Here is a 17,436-nt window from a genome sequence, read left to right on the forward strand (position 1 = left end):
TGCGGAGCACAGGCTCCGGACGCGCAGGCCCAGCTGCCATGGCTCACGGGCCCAGCCGCTCCGCGGCACGCGGGATCCTCCCGGACCGGGGCACGAACCCGTGTCCCCTGCATTGGCAGGCAGACTCTCAACCACTGCGCCGCCAGGGAAGCCCTTCCATACCATTTTGTTTTTAACACATTCTGATGATTTCTTTCCTGACACTTGACCATGGTGTACACACCTGGAATTAATATTTGTGATGATTAGAATAGAAATAAGGGAGGAAAGAAGGTCCCCTGGGTAGTCTTACTTCATAGGGCTAGAAGTTTCAGGAAAGCACTTGAAAACATAGGAGATGGTAGGACTTCTGTCATTTCAGAATGGTCACTTTTACTTGTTTAACCCATGGTGAGTGCTTTGGGGTGATAGTCAACCTTACTAGAAATAGTGAGTTGGAATTATGTGCTATCTGTGACCACAGCTATCACACAGAGGAAATGAGACATTCATGCTTTTCTCTCTTAATTTTTAGTAGGATGGTTACTTGCAGGGACTTAACATGAGCTATGAGAAGACCTTTTGTTTCTTTTTCTCTCTTTGCACAGCCCCTTGTGCAAAAATCAAGGAGTAGACTCTTCAATCCATTCAGCCTTCCATTTATTGCTGTTAGAATTGCAGTTATCACTGAAGGCAGATTTTAGGGAGTGCTAGGATCTTGTTGATATCCTTTTTGTTAGATACTCAAACTATCACTTTTTCCTCTGGTCATCCCTGTACCCTGAACACACTTCTATCATCACACTTAAATTATTGTATGCAAGTGTTAACTGTTTACATGTCTGTCTCCTGCTAGTCTGTACATTCTTTAAAGGCAAATATTATATTCTTTTTAAATTCTGTTTACCTAGTGGCTATAACAGTACTTGGCATATAGTAAATACTTAATACATGTTTGGTGAATTAAACTGTATTTGATGATCTTTTATAGGGAATGGAATTTTGAGCCTGATTTTTGTTGATATTAAATTATTCTCTCTAGCAGAGTGTGTCAGAGTGTTTCAGAGAGTGCATTAAAATCTCAGCAGTTATCTTCTCAGGCCATCAGTTTTCTTCTTGTTAAGAAATAGTATTTATCATAGTAAATAGCCCATTTGGGGTGGTTCATTCAGGCTTTAGTGCCAAATTTAACTTAACAGGAAGTAACAAATTCCCTTTTGACCAAAAGTGCAAAGTTTGACAGCTTCTCCTAGAAAGGTAACTTTGCATGAATTTACTCCACTTTATTTGTAAAAGGTATAAAAATCTGTAAACATTTTATAGCTATTCAGATGTGGTAAACAACATTCTGGCCAACCACTTATGCTTTTAATCAGCATGTTTTTATGCCTTGTATATAATTTTTGAAAAATTATAGCCTAGTTTGTGGTTTAAATACTCAGTTACATTATCTTGTTTGTAGATGGTGCTCTGTGAAATGATGTTTCAGTGGTTTTAACATTTAGAAAATGTGAAACTTTGCCTTATGCTTAGTTGTAGGAGAGATGTTTCTTTTTTATTTTAAAATTTATTTTAATCTAAATATAGTAAGATTCACTCTTTTAGTGTACAGTTCCATGAGTTTTGGCAAATGCGTAGGGTCACGCTGCCATCAGCAGAATCGATACATAACATTTACAGTACTCCTCCCCCCAAACATTACGTTATGCTATCTCTTTAAAGCCACATCTTCCCCACCTTTACCACCTGACAACCACTGATTTGTTTTGCCTTTTCCAGAATGTCATATAAATGAATGGAATCATATACTGTTTAGCCTCTGGAATCTGGCTTCTTTCACTTAGCATAAAGCACTTGAGATTCATCCAGTTGTTGCATGTATTAGTCAATAGTTTGTTCCTCTTTATTGCTGAGTAGTATTTCATAGTATGGATGTACCACTGTTTATCCATTCTTCTTCGAGGGACCTGTGGTTTGTTTGTAGCTTTTAGTGATTATGAATGAAGTTGATATAAGTATTTACATATAGGGCTTTTTTTTTGGTATGAGCAGAGGTTTTTATTTCACTTAGGTAAACACCTAGGAGTAGGATTGCTGGATTTTATATTAAGTGTATGTTTAACTTTATGAGAAACTGGAAAACCATTTTTCTTAGTGGCTGTACCATTTAGTCTCTTACCAGCAACTACGAGAATTGCGGTTTCTCTGCGTCTTTACCAGCACTAGGTGTTACTTGTTCTATTTTAGCCATTCTAATAGGTATACAGTGGTGTTAAGATGTTTCTCAATCATCTTGGGTAACTTTGTTGTTGGTGGTAGGGTTTTTATAACATAAACAAATGTTTTTTCTTACTTTTTGTTAATAATTAACACAGAGATCTTTGTGCCTGTAATCGTAAAACTTAAGTGTAATGCTGGTATTCCCGGTGACTGCTTTAGTCTGTTTATCAAGGAAAACGCATAGGGCAATGAGGAAGTTTAACTATTGCTATAGATTAGGACTGAACTTTTGTGACTTCACACTAAATGAAAGCAACATGGGCCCCACTTAACTACAATTTTAATTCAGTTTCTCACCCCTCTGGTCTCTCCTGCTCATTGTTCCCCGTGATCCAGCATTTCTACAGTGCTGCTTTCCTCATACCATCATTTGTTCATAACCCTTCCCTGACCCTCACAACCCTGATATAGTCTAGTGCTTATGTACAGAGACTCTGGCATTAGCTAGACATACTTTTATTCTCAGCTCTGACACATGCTAGTTGAGTGATCTTGACAAATTAATTTTTTTAAACTTTAGTTTCTCATTTTGAAAATGGGTAATGACATGACCTGCATAAAGCATTTTGCACCAAGTGGTCAGGGCTCAATCCACGTCAGCAATTAGTATTTGAACACCATCTGCCACAGGACTTTTATTTGGCCAGCCCCTCTGCCACAATCATCACTGCAAATCTTCTAACATAAGGAAGTCAATCTACTGAGTGCCTTGACATCTTTGCTTGGTTCTTTTTAAAAATTTTTAAAAGTCTTTATTGAATTTGTTACAGTATCGCTTCTGTTCTATGTCTTGGCTTCTTGGCTGCAAGGCACGTGGGATCCTAGCTCCCCGACCAGGGATTGAACCTGCACCTCCTGCACTGGAAGGGGAAGTCTTAACCACTGGACGGCCAGGGAATTCTCCCTTTACATGGTTCTTGCTTGCAGAAGTTCCTGTTTAGGTGTGATTAAACCATGTCTGAGTATGGGTGATCAATAAGTGGGTGAGTCATAAGGAGTTGCTTTGCCTGGGAGCTCTAGGCTGAGGCTGGAGGGGAGCAATTAGTGAAACCTCTGGGAGTTACCCTGGCACAGCCATTATAGCATGCCGTTTGTCTCTTATACTGGCATTCCTGGCCTGGTGAAGAGGGGCACAGACAGGGCTGAAGAACCTGTTTTCATGAGTGTAGTGTTGGTGCTTAGTTGAAATAAGTTGCCACAGAGTGGGGAAAAGAAGGCTCCATCACACTCTCACTCGTCAGTGTTTTCATGAGGTAGTGTTGGTGCTTAGTTGAAATAAGTTGCCACAGAGTGGGGAAAAGAAGGCTCCATCACACTCTCACTCGTCAGTGTGATTTTGGCTCAGGAGGACTCCAGGGAGTGCAGGGCACTGTGACCCCCTTGGGGGCAGGCAGCTCTTGGAGGTCACCTCTCCACGGTCTGTCCTGAGGGCAGCAGTAGTAAGGACAGCCATGTGGCTTTATTCTGTCCCAGAGAGGGGTTCCCAAGTGGAAGTCAGGAATGAATGATATTGAGACTCTTTGAGGATTTACAGACATTCTTAAGGAAGGAGGCCTGGCATTAGGTTGTGGGGCTAAGAAATTCATGTTATTTCTATTAATAATCTTTCATCCATGTCCACAATATTAGCAAGGCCTGAAAACCTCAGGCTAGACCTAGAAGTCTCTCCACATAATCTGTCTGGATACTGCCCTTTAAGGAGGTCTAAGCCTTACCTCTTCCAAATGAAGTCCAGTCTTTTGTTTTTGTTTGTCTATGCTTTTAAAGTGTATATATGTCTTAGCTCAATAACTAGATTGTAAAAACCAGGAGACCTTATACTTGTTTGTCTTGCCATGCCTGTTTGCTCTGTTTACCCTCTTCCTGCCTTTCATAATGAACAGAAAAAAATGTCATTTGAATTGAAGTTTTACTCTAGGATTTGGGGGTCCTAATTTCTGAAAATTCTCTCTTTGCAGTAAGATGCTAAATAAACATGATTATTTAAAAATAATGCTATTATTATGAGCAGATGTAAACTATTATATAATAGAAGGGATAAACAACAAGGTCCTACTGTATAGCACAAGGAGCTGTATTCAATATCCTGTGATAAACCATAATGGAAAAGAATATGAAAAAGAACACACACACACACACACACACACACACACACACACACATATACGTAAGAGTGAATCACTTTGCTGTATAGCATTAATTAACACAGCATTGTGCATCAACTGCACTTCAGTAAAATTAATTAAAAAAAAATAGTGCTGAAGGCTATGCACCATTTAGTTTCTATTGACACCAAAAAAAGAAAACATCACACATGACAAAATCTGCTAGATGTTTTTCTTCCTTTTCTAAGTGAAGTATTATACTCATTATAATATTTTATTCTATTTATAAAGCCATTTATTTAAACCACAGCCTATGCAATATTGTTTAACAACTTGATATATTCATGCCAGTTGATAATCTGGAGAAATAGCAGCAATTGGTTGTGCTGCAATTGGTTGTGCTGCAATTAAAAGGAAGCCTTCTTTTTTTTTTACATCTTTATTGGAGTATAATTGCTTTACAATGCTGTTAGTTTCTGCTTTATAACTAAGTGAATCAGTTATACATATACATATGTTCCCATATCTCTTCCCTCTTGCGTCTCCCTCCCTCCCACCCTCCCTATCCCACCCATCTAGGTGGTCACAAAGCACCGAACTGATCTCCCTGTGTTATGCGGCTGCTTCCCGCTAGCTATCTATTTTACGTTTGCTAGTGTATATATGTCTATGCCACTCTCTCACTTTGTCACAGCTTCTTGCCTCCTTTATCAAAGATAAGGTAACCATATGTGACCATATGTGCGTGGGTTTATCTCTGGGCTTTCTATCATGTTCCACTGATCTATATTTCTGTTTTTGTGCCAGTACCATACTGTCTTCATTACTGTACCTTTGTAGTATAGTCTGAAGTCTGGGAACCTGATTCCTCCAGCTCCGTTTTTCTTTCTCAGGATTGATTTGGCTATTCGGGGTCTTTTGTGTTTCCATACAAATTGTGAAATTTTTCGTTCTAGTTCTCTGAAAAATGCCAGTGGTAGTTGGATAAGGATTGCATTGAATCTGTAGATTGCTTTGGGTAGTATAGTCATTTTCACAATGTGGATTCTTCCAATCCAACAACATGGTATATCTCTCCATCTATTTGTATCATCTTTAATTTCTTTCATCAGTGTCTTATAATTTTCTGCATACAGGTCTTTTGTCTCCTTAGGTAGGTTTATTCCTAGATATTTTATTCTTTTTGTTACAGTGGTAAATGGGACTGCTTACTTAATTTCACTTTCAGATTTGTCATCATTAGTGTATAGGAATGCCAGAGATTTCTGTGCATTAATTTTGTACCCGCTACTTTACCAAATTCATTGATTAGCTCTAGTAGTTTTCTGGTAGCATCTTTAGGATTCTCTAAGTATAGTATCATGTCATCTGTAAACACTGACGGCTTTACTTCTTCTTTTCTGGTTTGGATTCCTTTTATTTCGTTTTCTTCTCTGATTGCTGTGGCTAAAACTTCCAAAGCTATGTTGAATAATAGTGGTGAGAGTGGGCAACCTTGTCTTGTTCCTGATCTTAGTGGAAATGGTTTCAGTTTTTCACCATTGAGGATGATGTTGGCTGTGGGTTTGTCATATATGGCCTTTACTATGTTGAGCAAAGTTCCCTCTATGCCTACTTTCTAGAGGATTTTTATCATAAATGGGTGTTGAATTTTGTTGAAAGCTTTCTCTGCATCTATTGAGATGATCATATGGCTTTTCTCCTTCAATTTGTTAATATGGTGTATCATGGTGATTGACTTGGTTATATTGAAGAATCCTTGAATTCCTGGGATAAACTCCACTTGATCATGGTGTATGATCCTTTTTACGTGCTGTTGACTCTGTTTGCTAGTATTTTGTTGAGAATTTTTGCATCTATGTTCATCAGTGATATTGGCCTGTAGTTTTCTTTCTTTGTGACATCTTTGTCTGGTTTTGGTATCAGGGTGATGGTGGCCTCGTAGAATGAGTTTGGGAGTGATCCTGCCTCTGCTATATTTTGGAAGAGTTTGAGAAAGATAGGTGTTAGCTCTTCTCTAAATGTTTGATAGAATTCGCCTGTGAAGCCATCTGGTCCTGGGCTTTTGTTTGTTGGAAGATTTTAAATCACAGTTTCAATTTCAGTGCTTGTGATTGGTGTGTTTATATTTTCTATTTTTTCCTGGTTCAGTCTTGGAGGGTTGTGTATTTCTAAGAATTTGTCCATTTCTTCCAGGTTGTCCATTTTATTGGCATAGAGTTGCTTATAGTAATCGCTCATGATCCTTTGTATTTCTGCAGTGTCAGTTGTTACTTCTCCTTTTTCCTTTCGGATTCTATTGATTAGAGTCTTCTCCCATTCTTTCTTGATGAGTCTGGCTAATGGTATATCAATTTTGTTTATCTTCTCAAAGAACCAGCTTTAGTTTTATTGATCTTTGCTATCAGTTCCTTCATTTCTTTTTCATTTATTTCTGATCTGATCTTTATGATTTCTTTCCTTCTGCTAACTTTGGGGTTTTTTTGTTCTTCTTTCTCTAATTGCTTTAGGTGCAAGCTTAGGTTGTTTATTTGAGATGTTTCCTGTTTCTTAAGGTAGGATTGCATTGCTTTAAACTTCCCTCTTAGAACTGCTTTTGCTGCATCCCATAGGTTTTGGGTCGTCATTTTTTCATTGTCATTTGTTTCTAGGTATTTTTTGATTTCCTCTTTGATTTCTTCAGTGGTGTCTTGGTTATTAAGTAGTGTATTGTTTAGCTTCCATGTGTTTGTATTTTTTACAGATTTTTTCCTGTAATTGATATCTAGTCTCATAGCGTTGTGGTTGGAAAAGATACTTGATACAATTTCAATTGTCTTAAATTTACCAAGACTTGATTTGTCACTCAAGATATGATCTATCCTGGAGAATGTTCCATGAGCACTTGAGAAGAATGTGTATTCTGTTGTTTTTGGATGGAGTGTCCTATAAATATCAATTAAGTCCATCTTGTTTAATGTATCATTTAAAGCTTGTGTTTCCTTATTTATTTTCATTTGTTTCGGACTTCCCTGGTGGCGCAGTGGTTGAGAATCTGCCTGCTAATGCAGGGGACACGGGTTCGAGCCCTGGTCTGGGAGGATCCCACATGCTGCAGAGCAACTAGGGCCGTGAGCCACAACTACTGAGCCTGCGCATCTGGAGCCTGTGCTCTGCAACAAGAGAGGCTGCGATAGTGAGAGGCCCGTGCACCGCGATGAAGAGTGGCCCCCCCTTGCAACAGTTAGAGATAGCCCTCGCACAGAAACGAAGACCCAACACAGCAAAAATAAATAAATTAATAAACTCCTACCCCCAACATCTTCTGAAAAAATAACAAAACCTTGTGTTTCCTTATTTATTTTCATTTCTAATGATCTGTCCATTGGTGAAAGTGGGGTGTTAAAGTCACCTAGTGATTGTGTTACTCTCGATTTCCCCTTTTATGGCTGTTAGTATTTGCCTTATGTATTGAGGTGCTCCTGTGTTGGGTGTATAAATATTTACAATTATTATATCTTCTTCTTGGATCTGTCCCTTGATCATTATGTAGTGTCCTTCTTTGTCTCTTCTAATAGTCTTTATTTTGTCTGATAAGAGAATTGCTACTCCAGCTTTCTTTTGGTTTCCATTTGCATGAAATATCTTTTTCCATCCCCTCACTTTCAGTCTATATGGGTCCCTAGGTGTGAAATGGGTCTCTTGCAGACAGCATATATACGGGTCTTAGTTTTGTATCCATTTAGCCAGTCTATGTATTTTGGTTGGAGCATTTAATCCATTTACATTTAAGGTAATTGTCAATATGTTCCTGTTACCATTTTTAATTGTCTTGGGTTTGTTATTGTAGGTCTTTTCCTTCTCTTGTGTTTCCTGCCCAGAGAAGTTCCTTCAGCGTTTGTTGTAAAGCTGGTTTGGTGGTGCTGAATTCTCTTAGCTTTTGCTTGTCTGTAAAGGTTTTAATTTCTCCATCAAATCTGAATGAGATCCTTGCTGGGTAGAGTAATCTTGGCTGTAGGTTTTTCTCCTTCATCACTTTAAACATGTCCTGCCACTCCCTTCTGGCTTGCAGAGTTTCTGCTGAAAGATTAGCTGTTAACCTTATGGGGATTCCCTTGTGTGTTATTTGTTGTTTTTCCCTGCTGCTTTTAATATGTTTTCTTTGTATTTAATTTTTGATAGTTTGATTAATATGTGTCTTCGCGTGTTTCTCTTTGGGTTTATCCTGTTTGGGACTCTCTGTGCTTCCTGGACTTGATTAACTATTTCCTTTCCCATATTAGGGTAGTTTTCAACTATAATCTCTTCAAATATTTTCTCAGTCCCTTTCTTTTTCTCTTCTTCTTCTGGGACCCCTATAATTCAAATGTTGGTGTGTTTAATGTTGTCCCAGAGGACTCTGAGACTGTCCTCAATTCTTTTCATTCTTTTTTCTTTATTCTGCTCTGCAGTTGTTATTTCCACTATTTTATCTTCTAGGTCACTTATTTGTTCTTCTGCCTCAGTTATTCTGGTATTGATCCCTTCTAGAGAATTTCTAGTTTCGTTTATTGTGTTGTTCATCATTGTTTGTTTGCTCTTTAGTCCTTCTAGGTCCTTTTTAAATGTTTCTTGTATTTTCTCTCTTCTATTTCCAAGATTTTGGATCATCTTTACTATCATTATTCTGAATTCTTTTTCAGGTAGACTGCCTATTTCCTCTTCATTTGTTAGGTCTGGTGGGTTTTTGCCTTGCTCCTTCATCTACTGTGTGTTTCTGTGTCTTCTCATTTTGCTTAGCTTACTATGTTTGGGATCTCCTTTTTACAGGCTACAGGTTCGTAGTTCCCGTTGTTTTTGGTGTCTTTCCCCACTGGGTAATGTTGGTTCAGTTGGTTGTGTAGGCTTCCTGGTGGAGGAGACTAGTGCCTGTGTTCTGGTGGATGAGGCTGGATCTTGTCTGTGTGGTGGGCAGTTCCACACCTGGTGGTGTGTTTTGGGGTGTCTGTGGCCTGATTATGATTTTAGGCAGCCTCTCTTCTAATGGATGGGGTCATTTTCTTGTATTGCTAGTTGTTTGGCCTAGGGTGTCCAGCACTGTAGCTTGCTGGTCGTTGAGTGAAGCTGTGTCTTGGCATTGAGATGGAGATCTCTGGGAGATTTTTGCCGTTTGATGTTATGGGGAGCTGGGACGTCTGTTGTGGACCAGTGTCCTGAACTTGGCTCTCCCACCTCAGAGGCACAGCCGTGATACCTGGCTGGATCACCAAGAGCCTTTCATCCACATGGTTCAGAATAAAAGGGAGAAAAAATAGAAAGAAAGAAAGAAGATAAAATAAAATAACGTTATTAAAATGAAAAATAAAAAATAATTATTAAGAAAAAATTTTTAAAAAGTAATAAAAACAAACAAACAAACAATAAACCGGAGAGACAGAACCCTAGGACAAATGGTAAAAGCAAAGTTATACAGACAAAATCACAGCTATACACAGTCACAAAAAGAGAAAAAGGGAAAAAATATATATGTATCTTTGTTCCCAAAGTCCACCTCCTCAGTTTGGGATGATTCATTGTCTACTCAGCTATTCCACAGATGCAGGCTACATCAAATTGATTGTGGAGATTTAATCCTCTGCTTCTGAGGCTGCTGGGAGAAATTTTCCCTTTCTCTTCTGTGTTCGCACAGCTCCTGGGGTTCAGCTTTGGATGTGGCCCCGCCTCTGCGTGTAGGTTGCCTGAGGGCGTCTATTCTTCACTCAGACAGGACGGGGTTAAAGGAGCAACTGATTTGGGGGCTCTGGCTCACTCAGGTGGGGGGACGGAGAGGTACGGTTGTGGGGCGAGCCTGCGGCGGCAGAGGCCAGGAAACTTCAGTGTTCTTTAACTCCATTATCCTACTCAGTAAGCAAACAAAATAGTATGGGTATGAAACTTCCATGTCCTTTTGGAGTCTTCCTTATTCAGTTTTCTAATCTTCATGTTTCTGAGCTGCTACTATTATCATCTGACCTGTATACAGTTTCTTAAAATGCGGAGGAAAAAAAGAACAATTCCCTGAAAAGCATTCAAACTACATCTAGCATAAAACCAGCACACAAAATATATAAGCTGTCAGTGATAAATACCATGTATATCAAACTATAATTATCATAAAAATACAGCAAGGAATCTTAACATCTCAATGTAAGTGTAAATCTAATGAGACAACAGCAGGTTCTTGGAGGAAAAAGCTGTATTGACCCATTGTTAACTTTTGATCCCAGCTTATTATCTGAGTCAGTCAGGAGGTTTTCAGTAACATCAACTTTTGTAGGCTCAGTCCTGCTGGATCATCAGAGGCTCATGAATGTTGGAACTTATAGAGAGAAGGAGGCACTAATGTACATGATTGGTTTTTTTTCTCTTTCTTTAATTCCACTAGTACTTGAAGAAAAAGGAAATGAATGTACTACAAATCTTTTCTTTTGAAAGCAGTGTTACACTTTTCATTACAGTACCATTTTGGTAAAGTTAAGTATGCATAGACTCCTCTTCCTGATTTCCACCATTTAAAACTTAAACCTTTCCCTTCCTTCCCACGTTTATGTTAACTTATATACTGACTGTGGATCATATGGTATCTTCAGAGAAGCTGGTATGTAGGGATAGCACATAAAGATACATAAAGAATATAGAGGCATTCATGTGCTGTAGCTTAGAGCTAAATTAAATTAAAGGTAGGAAAAAAAACCTTTCAGGGTTGTGAGCATATTGCTTATTGAGTGTTTGGGAGTTATTGAAATAGAGTTCCAGAGTTAAGACTGTAGGAACATTCTCGCTGAGAGTGAGAAGTCTCCTCCAGCTCATGGAATATGAAATGACGTGAAATATATATATTTTTTAATTTGAAAAGGAAATGAAATAGATCCAGGTTAAGAAGATAAACTGAACTTGAGTAGATTTCAAGAAGTGTAGCATGGTTCCATCTGATTTTATTCTGCATCTATAGAACAGGAAAGTTTTTTTAGTTAGCATTTCTCAAAAAATGAATTGTGTTTCCATGGAAATGCAGTTCATCCTCCCTAAATTTTACCATTAGAGCCACCTTGGGTTCTTGTTAAAATTTTGGATCAACACTTACTGTATAGGAGTAGGACATCTTAGAGAAATATATGCCCACAGTTTACAGAAAGTGGTTTTATCTTTTTCTTTTCAAGTACTGGAGCTGTTATAAGGAACATGATTTCCCAATTCACCTTCCTTTAGTGAGTCCTCGGGTTTGCCATTTATATTTCCAAACTCAACCCCACTATGGCTTAGTTTGTACTTTGAACACTATTTTATCCTAGGGAAAAAGAAGAGTAGATATATGCCCTTTGGTTTTATTTTATTTATTTATTTTTTAAAATTTGTTTTATTGAAATATAGTTGATTTACAATGTTGGGTTAATTTCTACTGTACAGCAACGTGATTACATTATACATATATATGTATACCTTCTTTTTCATATTCTTTTCCATTTGGGTTTATCACAGGATAGTGAATATAGTTCCCTGTACTATACAGTACAACCTTGTTGTTTATCCATTCTATATATAATAGTTTGCATCTACTAATTCCAAACTCCCAATCCATCCCTCCCCCACCCATGGTGGTTTTATTTTATAAAGCATCAAACATATGAAGTAGAAAATCATTCTACTTCGGGACAGAGATTTTCTGGGAAATTTAATCCTTTATTATTCAAGGTAACTCAACTAGGATACTTTGGGCCAAAGTGTTTGTGGCAGGCAGCCTCCTTAGTTGCGGCTCACCGGCTCCTTAGCTGTGGCATGTGGGTTCCTTAGTTGCAGCAGGTGGGATCCTTAGTTGTGGCATGCGAACTCTTAGTTGCGGCATGCATGTGGGATCTAGTTCCCTGACCAGGGATCAAACCCAGGGCCCCTGCATTGGGAGCGTGGAGTCTTAACCACTGAGCCACCAGGGAGGTCCCATGCAACTCACTTTTAGTGATCAATTCCATATGTTCTCAACTTCTTTAAAAATACTATCTTTTGTATTCTAAAGCATGTGGAATAAGTTGGCTTTGGTGAGGTTATGTTTGGCTAGAAAAGATGCCATATCTCATATCGAGGATATCAACAGGTATGTATTCATCTTACTCTGATACTAAGTAAGTAAAAGATGTTCAGATGGTCACATCATTTGAGTAACTGAGTGATAGAATTGCTTTCTGGGTCGTGCTGTTCTAATTCTGAATTAGCCCTTCCTGTTCTTATTTTTTTCCCACTATAGACAAGAATTCTATGTTGTTTATTACTATAGCATGGATAAACAAACACTGGAGATAAAATAAAATTAACATGCTTCTAAATAAGTCCTAAGTGAATTGTTTTATATTTGTGATAGTTCCCTGTGGCTTGTGCCTGAGGCTTCCCACTGCACATTAAATGATGTTGGGAAATGGGAGCATGATGGTTTATTCATTTTCTTCATCCTGTATTTCACAAGCTTAGACTATGGCAGTTGAAGCAAGATAATCATTTTGTGCCAGAAGAAAGGTAAAGGAAGAAAAACAGTTTGTCAACAGGAGCTTAAATTTAACATTAGAAACCTGGAAAATATGGAAAAAAGGTGACATCTGAGCAACACTACTCCAATAGGGTAATCTGATAGCTTTTCCACTACTGATATATTTTTTAAAATGTCACGTTTGTCAGTACAGGCTTAAAAGTAATTTTGAGTATATCTTGGAAAAAATAAGCCCGATAAATTTTCCTTTCACATTATTTTTATTGCCTGATTTGTGAGATAGTCTCTCAGTATTTCCAGGTGAAGGTGGTTTTAGCAAGCATGAAATCCACTATTTTGTCCACAGGGTTAGTGGAGAGGGATATTGAATTCCGATCTTAGCTTTGGTGCTGAAAGGTTTTAACAAACACACTTTCTCTGATTGCTTTTCCTACTTATCTGCATTCTATTTCTCTCTGTCAGGATGAAATATTAATTTAACCCAGGCATTGTCTGAGGAAGGTTTTAGGAGTGATCTGTGTATTTAAATTTTCTTGTTAATGTGGTAGTGAATTAGGACCAATTTTTGGATAAAATAGAACTGTATACAAGTCAGTTCCTCTTTATTTTCATTAAGAATGGGACTGGGATGGCAGCAGCATGTCTGTGAAATCTGTAGTGGTAGCTCTCTGTTCTCTAGAAGGCCTCCCATGACACTGAGTATTCATGACACTGCAGGGAATATTCAACCTGCTGTTAGGTTACTACCAATTCTTCTTGACTGAGTTGATATGACAGTAATATTTATTGAGCTTATCTTTCAATATGTGAGGCATTGTGCCAAGAGCATATAATGTATAAACTGATTAATTCTCACAAAAACTCCAAGGGTTAAATATTATCATTATCTCCATTTCACAGATGCAGACACATTGGAGACTGAATTCAAATCTAAGCTGTTTAACTACAGAGCCCATGTGTTTAACAACTGCTCCATGCTGGCTCCTATAGCATGGCTGGGAAAACTAGTTGCTGAATGTTCAGAAATGTGAATTTTGGGAAAGAAACAGAAGAGTGATGTGGTAGTGAAATGGTTGCCCCCAATATGAGTTTTCTTTGTCTTCGAATAACAGAATCCTGATAGATTCATGACCAGTAGCAAAAGGAGCTAAATTTCCCAATGTCCCTTATAGCTGTAATTGTGCTTTTTAAAAAATTAATTAATTAATTTATTTTTTGGCTATATTGGGTCTTTGTTTCTGTGTGAGGGCTTTCTCTAGTTGTGGCAAGCGGGGGCCACTCTTCATCATGGTGCGTGGGCCTCTCACTATCGCGGCCTCTCTTGTTGTGGAGCACAGGCTCCAGACGTGCAGGCTCAGTATTTGTGGCTCACAGGCCTAGTTGCTCCGTGGCATGTGGGATCTTCCCAGACCAGGGCTCGAAACTGTGTTCCCTGCATTTGCAGGCAGATTCTCAAGCACTGCGCCGCAAGGGAAGCCCTGTAATTGTGCTTTGAGATATGATTAAGCTTAATGAGATGTAAGTAAAACTTTTATTGGGCAGCTTCTGAAAACTTTCCTAAAAGTTAGCCTGTTGGTAGCCTTTGCCTCTGTTCTGCTGCTTGGAATATGGATGTCATGATTGGAACTCTAGCTGTCCTGTGGTAATATGAGGATAAGGTGGTGAAATGAAAAACTTGAAGGAGCCTGGGTTTCTGAGTACTTTATGGAGTGGAGCAACCATACCAGCTCTGGACCACCTTACCTTCAGACTCTTATGTGAGAGCAAAGTAAACTTCTGTCTAGTTTGCCGCACTGTAATTTTGGGTGTCTTTAATTTTGAGGCAACTGATTGCTTATTTCATGCCCTCTTGACAATGTGGATTGTAAGTAGCTTACCATTTGTACATAGTAGGCACTCCAGAAATACTTGATGATTTGAGTCTATTTTTAAAATTTCTTCTTGTTTTAATATTCAGAATCATCTATTGAGTTATTTTGTAAGAGCAGAACAATTTGTAGATTGTATCCTGCATGCAAAACCATGCTGTAAATATAAAGCATTGGACAATAATAGAGCTTGAATTTTTTTCCTTTAAATTAATAATTAAGGTCAAATTTTAGATAGAAAATAACTTACAACTTTAAAAGGAAAACTTTGCCAAATGCACTTTAAGTATGTTATTGTCTACTGTCATTAAACATTACGTTTATGGTGTGGGATCAATGGTTAAATCAATTAGAAAGAATGATTTCTATAAAAAGCAGGTTTATGTGTAATGTTACTAGTCAGAATTCTGATATTTGACATTATATTAAATTTATTATTATTACAGTGAAAATGTACATGTATCAATGTATGTATATATAAGAGCTCTAAACATTAAAGTCCTAAAATGTCTTATTAATCATTAAAAAAAAGAAAATTTTTGTTCCCTTAAACACATGTATGAGACTTTTCTGAAATGCCTATTTTAAATTTGTAGTATTATAATTTTATAAAACGTCCATTTTTGTTCAACTATAAGCATGAAATTTTCTCCCCATACCAGAAACCAAGGGAAAAAAATGACAGTGTCTTGGACAAGGGCCATGTCAGTGTAAGAGGGGTTGGACAGCTTTGCGATCTGTGTAGCACACAGAGATTCACCTGACTGATGGATTTGATATGGAGGTGGGGAGGTGAAGCAGAAGGAGTCATCAAATATGACACACATATTCAAGCTGAGCAACTGAGTAGAGGGAGGTGATGCTTATTGAGATGGAGGGACTTGAAGAGGAACAGATCTGAGGCATGAGGTAGAGGAAAAGGAAGTTCCAGCAGTTCCATGTTGCATATATTGAGTTCAAGATGCCTGTGAGAAGACATCCAAAATAGATGCCAAGTTGTATAAATGAGTTTGCATTTCAGCGGAGATGTTTGCGTTGGAGATACAAAATTTGGAGTTGTCATCTTAGAGATGATATTTATTTATTTATTTAATATAATAAAATGTTATTATTATAAACTACAAAACTATTATCTCATGGTTCTTTAGATGAGAAGTCCAGCACAGATTTCACTAGGCTAAAACCATGTGTTAGCAAACTTACGTTTCTTTCTAGAGGCTCCAGAGGTCAATATTTGAGTTTCTGCTGGCCCCCAGCATTCTTTGATTCACTCCCTTCTGTCATCTTCAAAGCCGGCAGTGATGTGTCTCTTTGACCATTCTTTCATAGTCATATTTCCCTCTGAGTTTCTTCTTCTGCTTCTCTCTGACGTATTTAAGGACCCTTGTGATTAATTGGGCCCACTCAGAAGATCCGGAACAACCCTCTCATTTCAATTGTTCTTTTTTTAAAATTAATTTTTATTGGAGTATAGTTGCTTTACAATGTTGTGTTAGCTTCTACTGTACAGCAAAATGAATCAGCCATACATATACATATATCTCCTCCATTTAGGACACTACAGTGCATTAAGTAGAGTTCCCTGTGCTATATGGTATGTTCCCATCAGTTGTCTATTTTATACATAGTATCAATAGTGTATATGTGTCAGTAGAGATGAAAAGTCATGAGAATATTTTAGATCATCTAGGAAGAAAGTATAGAGCAAGGTAAGAACAGGGCTCTGAAAGTAGCCTGGTGAATATGGTAATAAATTTATGTGTTATGATCAAGAGATTATGATGTGTGTTGGAATCTGGTGTGGATTTCTCTTTCTCTGGGTGCCACTGGTCTGCTTGTTGCTCCTGACCCATGCCATCTGCTCTAGGATGGCACTTACTCATGTTGAGTCCTGACTGGGGAGCTGGGCAGTTAAAGTCATATGTAGGAATGAAGAATGGAATCAAATAAATTGCTTTCATTAAAGAACTGTTGATGTGAGAATTCTAAGGGCTCCTTCTAGAAATGCATAGAATTCAATGTGTAAAGAATTTAGAATATTTCTTTCTGCATCCTTAGTATCTCTTTAATCTGTCTTCTCTTGGATGCTTTGAGACAAGAATACAAATTAATTCTAGAATAATAATACTTTGCAACTATAAACATGGGGGTTGGTTATTTAATGATTGGTGCTCATGTTCTGTCTCTAAAATTGGCTATATTTGAGCTTTCACAATTTCACAACACTCTCATACTATCATATATTGAAGTGCCATTAGTGTTGGGCCACAAAGAATTTTCCTAATAAAGGAATTCAAGACTCTTACAAATTTTAACAGGACCGAAAGGCAGGTGGTGTGTGTGTGTGTGTGTGTGTGTGTGTGTGTGTGTGTGTGTGTGTGTTAGGTTAGGGGGTGGGGAACAGAGAGAGGGAGAGAGGGAGGAATGTTTGAAGAAGAAGCTGTTGCTAAGTAAGTTAAGGACAAAAATTGAAAAAAATAAAGACAGCGTCTGTTTTTACATTTAAAATAATTAATTTAGGATTTGATTAATTAAAAAGATCAGAAACTTCTCCTTCCAATCTGAATGCTACTCTTTCAATTCACTGAGCAAGAGACTGCCTTTTTATTCCCCTCAAATCCTGTAATATGCCTAGATTTACTGTAGAAAGTGCCTAAGACATTTTTATGGCTTGCACTGAGGCTATAATCAGTGCATAGCTTAGTGTCTTACACATATTTATTCATTTCAC

At 37.9% G+C, this 17,436-nt stretch overlaps 1 protein-coding gene across 1 annotated transcript in view; it reads left to right on the top strand.

Annotated features, from left to right (window-relative positions):
• The window catches only part of CTNNA3 (catenin alpha 3), a gene marked incomplete at its 3' end in the record, with an annotated part of 1,444,109 nt that overhangs the window by 222,734 nt on the left and 1,203,939 nt on the right, over positions 1-17,436 (top strand). The window lies entirely within an intron of this gene.

This window comes from Lipotes vexillifer, unplaced genomic scaffold (genome assembly GCF_000442215.2).
Source record: "Lipotes vexillifer unplaced genomic scaffold, Lipotes_vexillifer_v1.1 scaffold520, whole genome shotgun sequence".
In the NCBI taxonomy this organism is placed as follows: Eukaryota; Metazoa; Chordata; class Mammalia; order Artiodactyla; family Lipotidae; genus Lipotes; species Lipotes vexillifer.